Here is an 8,082-nt window from a genome sequence, read left to right on the forward strand (position 1 = left end):
CTAGATAACAGAGAATATATCCTTAATGAATTAACTCCACCTAATTTCGACTGCATTGATGCCCTCAGAATCGGAAAGAGAGGGGGAGGCGTTTTCCTAATCTATTCTGATTTGTTTCAACGTAAACGGACGTCATTTGGAGATTGTCTTTCGTTTGAGTATCTTGCAGTTGTAATGAAGTCTTCTCCCCCTGTCCTACTTATGGTTGTATACAGACCCCCAGGTTATGCTAATAACTTCTTCGTCGAATTCTCTGAACTCCTCGCTATAATCTCCTTGGAACATGACTGCATATCAATAGTAGGTGACTTTAATATTCACATAGACAAACTCAATGATAATAACATCAAAGAACTAAACGACCTCCTTGACACCTTCGACCTATCCCAGCATATCTCTGGACCTACACACAACAGAGGCCATACACTAGATTTATTCATAACCAGAGGTCTTGAGTCATCTTTCCTCTCAGCAGTCGATATTGCCTCATCTGATCACTTCTGCATCTTTATCGAAATGAAGGTCACCCCTATAGCTCTCAGTCAACCACAAACCATTAAAAAGCAGAACTTTAATGAGGCCACTAGTACACTATTTATGGAGGCCTTCTCGCAGGCCCCTACCCTTCCATCAGAATCTGTCAATGACCTCCTAGATAACTTCAACTCTAAAACCCTAAAAGCTATTGACGCAGTAGCCTCTCTGAAAACCAAATTAATCTCTGGTAAGAAAGCACCATGGACATACTAGTAAACATGACCCAATTTAATATCATTGACCAAAACCAACTAGAAGAAACAGTGCAAAGCCTTAAATCCTCAACGTGCTGCCTTGACACCTTGCCAACAAGCTTTCTAAAAAATGTCCACAAGTGCCTTGCCCCAGACCTACTGCAGATAATAAACACTTCTCTACTTACAGGCATCTTTCCACAATCTTTGAAAACTGCTGTTCTGAAGCCCCTATTAAAGAAGCCTAATCTTGACCACTCCATAATCAGCAATTTTAGACCAGTATCAAATCTTCCTGTTTCAAGCAAAATACTCGAAAGAACTGTCTATCAACAACTCTATGCCTTCCTATCCTCCAATAACATACTAGATCCCTTCCATTTCGGTTTCCGACCCCATCACAGCACCGAAACTGCGCTTCTCAGAGTTATCAATGACATCCGAATGAACACGGATTCAGGTAAAATCTCAATTCTAGTGTCACTAGACCTTAATGCTGCGTTCAATACGGTTGACCATGAAATTCTATTAGACAGACTGGAAAACTGGGTGGGTCTTTCCGGCAAGGTTCTTGACTGGTTCAGATCCTATCTGCAAGACAGGAACTACTTTATCTCTATCGGCAATTTCATCTCTGACCTGACCAATATGACATGTGGGGTACCCCAAGGCTCAATCCTAGGTCCGGTCCTATTCAATCTCTACATGCTCCCAATTGGCCCAATACTCCAAAAAACAACATAGCCTACCACAGCTACGCAGATGACACGCAACTTTACATAGCGCTCTCATTGGATGACTATACCCCCATAAATACACTATACCAAACCATTGAGCAAATAAATGACTGGATGTGCCAGAATTTCCTCCAACTAAACAAGGACAAAACAGAGATAATTGTCTTTGGCGCTAAAGCAGAAAGGCTCAAAGTCACTGCTCAATTAGAATCCCTAGCCCTTAAACCAAAGGAACAAGTACAAATTCTTGGCATTATTATTGACTCTGACCTGAATTTCAACTCCCACATCAAACTCATAAGAAAATGTGCCTTCTTGCAGCTAAAAAAAATAGCAAGGCTCAGAGGCTATACATCCAAACAAGATCTTGAAAAATTAATTCATGCCTTCATATCTAGCAGATTGGACTACGGGAAAAGCCTCTTCGAAGGCCTACCAAAGAAAACTGTTAAACAACTACAGCTCATTCAAAATGCTCCTGCTCGAGTTCTAACAAGAACCAAGAAAGCAGAACACATTTCACCAATACTCAATTCCCTACACTGGCTACTAGTATGCCATAGAATAGATTTTAAGATTCTGCTAATAGTTTATAAATCTCTAAATGGGCCAGGGCCAAAATACCTCTCTGAACTGCTCCAACACTATGAACCTTCTAGATCACTTAGGTCATCGGGAACAGGCCTGCTAATTGTTCCCAGGTACAAAACAAAACATGGTGAAGCTGCTTTTTGCCATTATGCCCCCCATAGCTGGAATAAACTCCCAGAGGACATTAGATCTGCCCCTACCCTACCCATCTTTAAATCTAAACTTAAAACTTTTTTATTCTCTTTTGCTTTCTAGCTGCTACTAAAGCAATGATGTTGTTTTTGTTTCTGTTTGTTTATTATAATCTAAAATGTTCTTAAATGTTCTTAAATGAATTTATGCCAGGCTCTGACCTGATTCTGTGATTCTGTTCTATAATCTATCAATGACGTTGTAATCTCTTTTTTTAAATGAAATTATGTACCGTACTTTGCGCCCTATTAGGCGCACCGGGGTATAAGGCGCACCTTCAATGAACGGCCCATTTTAAAACTTTGTCCATATACCGAACTATAAGGCGCATAAAATAGAAGCTTTACTGCAACAAACTGAGGTTGACTAGGGTTGCGGTATGCACCCACTAGCCAATAACCAAAGAGCCCTCTGTAAACAATCGCGTTTCTCAAACGATCTCCTATAAATGATTGGAACTGACTAAAGTTCGATCTAACGCATTGGTACTACTTACCTATGTTTCCCTTCCATATCGATCCGTAGATTTACTCGAAACATTAACAGAGCAGCCTATTTTGACATGAAATAGCCTCATTATAGCATTAGCCATCCGCAATTTCCTATGAGCCTCAGCTCGCAATCGCCCATGAGCCTCAGCAAAGTGTAAACAATCGCGTTTCTCAAACGATCTCCAAAAAATGATCAGAACTGACTAAAGTTCGATCTAACGCATTGGTACTACTTACCTATGTTTCCCTTCCATATCGATCCGTAGATTTACCGTTTTTTTCCGTGTATAGTGCGCCCCCATGTATAATACGCACCCTAAAAATGGCAGGCTGATGCTGGAAAAAAGCCTGTACCCATGTATAATACGCACCCAATTTTTATGATTTTTTTTTTATGAAATTTTTCTTTTCTTTTTTTTTTTTTTTTTTAAGTCCCAATGATCGTCACACACGCAGGGAGGCAATGGGTCCCATTTTTATAGTCTTTGGTATGGTCTTAACTAGGCTGGATGTGATTTTTTTTGTTGGCGTTGATTTCTCCGACTGCCCGTAAACGCACCACCGCGCTCCGTGCGCGTACGGGAAAGAGGCGTGCGGACGTGAAAAAGGCGGCTCTGTATGGGAGAGACGTTGAAGAGGAATAAAAACACCCTTGGAAACCAAAACTTGCCCCTCGTCGTGACTCGGAGCCGCAAACAATGTTTCGGATTTGTGTAGGGTACATTGTGACAGACAGCAAACGAGCAGGTGATCAAGCAAGCCTTGTCTGATACGAGAGCATTGCGCTCGTATGGAGCGTGTTTGAAGTGAACAGCAGAGACGAAAGGAACAAGGCAAAGTGTTGTGAAATAAAATATGACCGACCTGTAATACGCATTTTGTTATTTGCTGATTGAAACTGCAAATTAAACTGTGAATTGAAACTAATAGGTGGAGTGTAATTGGTTGGAATAATTCACCCGGAACCTAAGTTCACGTTGCCGAGTTCCGGTGGGATGGTTTAGAGGTGTGGGAGTTTCCTGTTTGGTTTAGTTGGTGTTAGGATCTCGAGGGGAAAAGAGTCGGCCCGTGGTTGAATGAAGATAATTATAAATGTCATTAAAACAACTGCCGTTGGCACCGTCATTTGTCACTCCGCCTCCAACTCCAGTCCTTGCACACCACAGGAGAACTGAACTCTCGCTCTTTATATAGCTGACGTGTCTTGCGCATTTGTTCTGCGCATCTGTAATGGCGGCCTCCGTATGACGTCCGGTCCGCGATGGAGATTAAAAAACAAACATTATTTGACAATAACACACCATCAAGGATTGCACCATCGCATCAAACGATGTGTCGTCAATTATGGATTTTTTTGACTAAGTGTGTTGGGACAGGATGGCTGAATGCGATGCGCGATTGACAACAAACAAGAAGAAAGGTGATTACAAGTTTTATTTCGGGGGAGATTTGTCATGTCTCGTCCCCAGTTTTGCTATTTGTCTAAGTTGCCATAGTTTTTGTTTGCGTCGCCCCTCTCTTCCTGTGTCACCTCAATCGATGTAACGTGTTTTGTATTTAAGTCCTGTCTGCCCCTCGCTCACCGTCGGATCATTGCATGTGTTACTGTCATGATGTCTGTTTGCTTTCTGTTCCTGTCTTTGGTAATGTCACCCTGTCTTTTTGTTCCACGACTTTGTGGGTCAGTCCTGTTGTTGGTTTTGTTTTCTAAAAAAAAAAAAAAAAAATTAAAAATTAAAAAGAAATTAAAATTTTTTTTTTTTTTAAATTTGTACCCATGTATAATGCGCATCCCAGATTTTAGGACAATAAATTCGTTAAATTTTGCGCAGTATACACGGGAAAAAACGGTACTCAAAACATGAACAGAGCAGCCTATTTTGACATGAAATAGCCTCGCGCGTATAGCAGCTATCGTTATAGCATTAGCCATCCGCAATTTCCTATGAGCCTCAGCTCGCAATCTCACATGAGCCTCAGCAAAGTGTAAACAATCGCGTTTCTCAAACGATCTCCTATAAAATGATCAGAACTGACTAAAGTTCGATCTAACCCACTGGTACTAACCTATGTTTCCCTTCCATATCGATCCGTATATTTACTCGAAACATTAACGCAGCAGCCTATTTTGAAATGAAATAGCCTCGCGGGTACAACAGCTATTCGGTGACGCCCCCTGACTACAGTTACCGTAATGTTGGGAAGCGATGCGACCTTGTAATTTACTAGTCGTACTAAAACGTACTAAAACATTTTGGGAGAGCACTGTGTACAACCAGTATGGATCAACAAATTCATCACTTGATCCATATATAAGGCGCACCGGACTATAAGGCGCACTGTCGACTTTTGATAAAAAATAAGGTTTTTAGGTGCCCCTGATAGGGCGGAAAATACGGTAAATGCTATGCTTTGCTTCCCCTGCTTTCAATAATTTGTTTTGCAAAGCACTTTGAATTGCCTCTGTGTATGAAATGTGCTATATAAATAAATTTGACTTTGTTACCAAACAGCTTTCTGTTGAACACAAGCTTCCAGACATTACGTCCAACTACGTTTCAACATCAACTTTATTTCATAAAGTTCCTCCTAATTCATCTTGGCGAAACTCCCTTAGGCGTTCCCATTTTTTTTTAGGCCTGGCAGCGGTAGACACAATTATGACCCTGAAAGGACACGTCCAAACCGGCTATGATATCAGAATAACCACTGAAATGCAGTCCTCAGGTCCATGTCATATTCGCTACCAATCGGAATGTAAAGAAGCTGTTTCTACCCAGTCACGAACTGGGAACTTTTCGCGTGTTAGGCAAACATGATAATCACTACACTATGGAAACATCTGCTACAGTGGTGGACCTTACTTACTGGACCAAAGGTGAGGGCAGGTGCTCCCTGTTTGGAGTTTGTAGGTTCTCCCCGTGCCTGCGTATGTTTTCCCCGGGTTTTCCTCCCACATCACACAAACATGCTTGGTCAGCCGATTCAGTAATCCAAACTGCCCATAGGTGTGAGTGCCAGTGTGAATGATTGTTGTCTCTGTGTGCCCTGCGATTGTCTGGCAACCAGTTATAATGTGTCCCCCGCCTACTGTCCGATGACTGCTGGGATAGGCTCCAGCACGCCTGCGACCCCCCGCAGTACAGATAATGGACGGAATGGATGGAATTGAATGCCGATCAGTTTAGGGCCTGAAGAGGGAGCAACAGCAATATGCAGATACTCTTATTAGTTTATACAAACATATCAATCAATGTGTAAATAATTTACCCAAACATAGTTGCTCAATCAGAGCACAGACACAGCACACAGAGCTTTGTGACTTTCACTTACACATAGGCAGTGAGCACAGACACGGCACACAGAGCTCAGTTAAGTTCCATGACACATAGTCACAAAACAGTCAGTAAATAACAGGACATTCAGGTGATAACAGAACAGACCTTATCCTTCCCTTCCGTTCCCTTCCTAGTTCCTGCTTTTGGTCAGTATAAAGCCTTCTGATTTGAAGTTTGACGTTGTTGTTTCATCTGCTGACTGCCATTAAAAAACCTAATATCTGTTACAAAAACTGTTACTCCACATTCTTGGTTTCCTTGCTTAACGATGGACATCTTGAACAAAACGCAACAGGCCATTTTAGCTATACTATTCACGGCCTCGGCTCGGCAAACTGAGGCTCAATTCCCAGCCGCGGAGTCTAAAATCAAAAGGATCATAAGACTTGTTTACCTTCAGCGTGTGGGGGAATGTGATAACCACTACACCATGGAAACTGCGCTGACACATAGCCTTTTGAAGAGCCTGGCAAAAGTTAAAGAAAAGTGCGAAACCTGGTTTTCACCCAGTCTCAAATCAGGTACCCTTTAGCGAAACGACTCAGCCTGGGCTCGGCAAATCGGGCTTCAATTCCCCGACGTGGAGTTTATTTCTTTGTATGGAAAAATTGCTTTTGCTGGCACAGTTTTGAAAAGCAAATCAAAATGTTCATAAGTGCCTGCTTTCTTCCTCACTCGCTTTTGTTGAACTTTTGCCAGGCTTCTCAAAATGCTTTGGACGTCACAGCAGTTTCCATAGCGTAGTGGTCATCATGTTCTTCTAAGACGTGAAACACCCCCTGTTTGAGACTGGGTGGAAACAACATTTTCTAAATCTATTTGTCAGTGTTGTCTGCTTTGCAAAGTGTGCCAGGGACACCTCGGCAAACAGGAGCCATATAGTATTTAATAAAGTAATCACATGTTCTCCGAGTTACAATGTCAACTGGTGGAACTTACTGTCATGATTCGTCCCCAGTTTTGCTAGGTTGCCATGGTTTCTGTTCGCGTCGCCCCTCCCCTCCTGTGTTCCCTCAATCAATGTAACCGCGTTCACCTGCCTCGTGTTTTGTGCTTGGTATTTAAGCCCTGTCTGCCCCTTGTTCATTGTCGGTTCACTGCTCGTCGATTGTTGCTTGTCGATCAATCGCTGCTGTCACGGTCACGTCACCATGTCTTTCTGTTCCACGTCTTGTCAGGTCAGTCCTATTATTTATGTCAGTTTACCAAGTTTGTGTTTGAGTTTGTTCCAATAAACCCTGGTCCAAGCTGCACATGGTCGCCCTGCTCCATTTCCACACTCCGTGCGTGACAGAATGAACCGACCACACAGCGACCAGCGCTTGGACCCCCCTCCACCACCAGCTTCCGTCAGCCAAGCCAAGCCAAGCCAAGCCAAGCCAAGCCAAGCCAAGCCCAAGAAACCAAAGCCAAGCCCAAGAAACCAACGCCAAGCCAAGCCAAGCCCAGCCAAGCCCCGTCGGCGCGGATGCTACGGCCGCCACAAATCCAGGCGGCGTAGATCCAGCGGCCGACTCCCAACCCTGTCCCGTCGGCGCGGATGCTACGGCCGCCACAAATCCAGGCGGCGTGGATCCAGCGGCCGACCCCCGACCCTGTCCGGTCGGCGCGGATGCTACGGCCGCCACAAATCCAGGCGGCGTGGATCCAGCGGCCGACCATCGACCCTGTCCCGTCGGCGCGGATGCTACGGCCGCCACAAATCCAGGCGGCGTGGATCCAGCGGCCGACCACCGACCCTGTCCCGTCGGCGCGGATGCTACGGCCGCCACAAATCCAGGCGGCGTGGATCCAGCGGCCGACCCCCGACCCTGTCCCGTCGGCGCGGATGCTACGGCCGCCACAAATCCAGGCGGCGTGGATCCAGCGGCCGACCCCCGACCCTGTCCCGACGGCGCGGATGCTACGGCCGCCACAAATCCAGGCGGCGTGGATCCAGCGGCCGACCCCCGACCCTGTCCCGTCGGCGCGGATGCTGCGGCCGCCACAAATCCAGGCGGCG

Source organism: Syngnathus typhle, unplaced genomic scaffold (genome assembly GCF_033458585.1).
Source record: "Syngnathus typhle isolate RoL2023-S1 ecotype Sweden unplaced genomic scaffold, RoL_Styp_1.0 HiC_scaffold_27, whole genome shotgun sequence".
NCBI lineage: Eukaryota > Metazoa > Chordata > Actinopteri > Syngnathiformes > Syngnathidae > Syngnathus > Syngnathus typhle.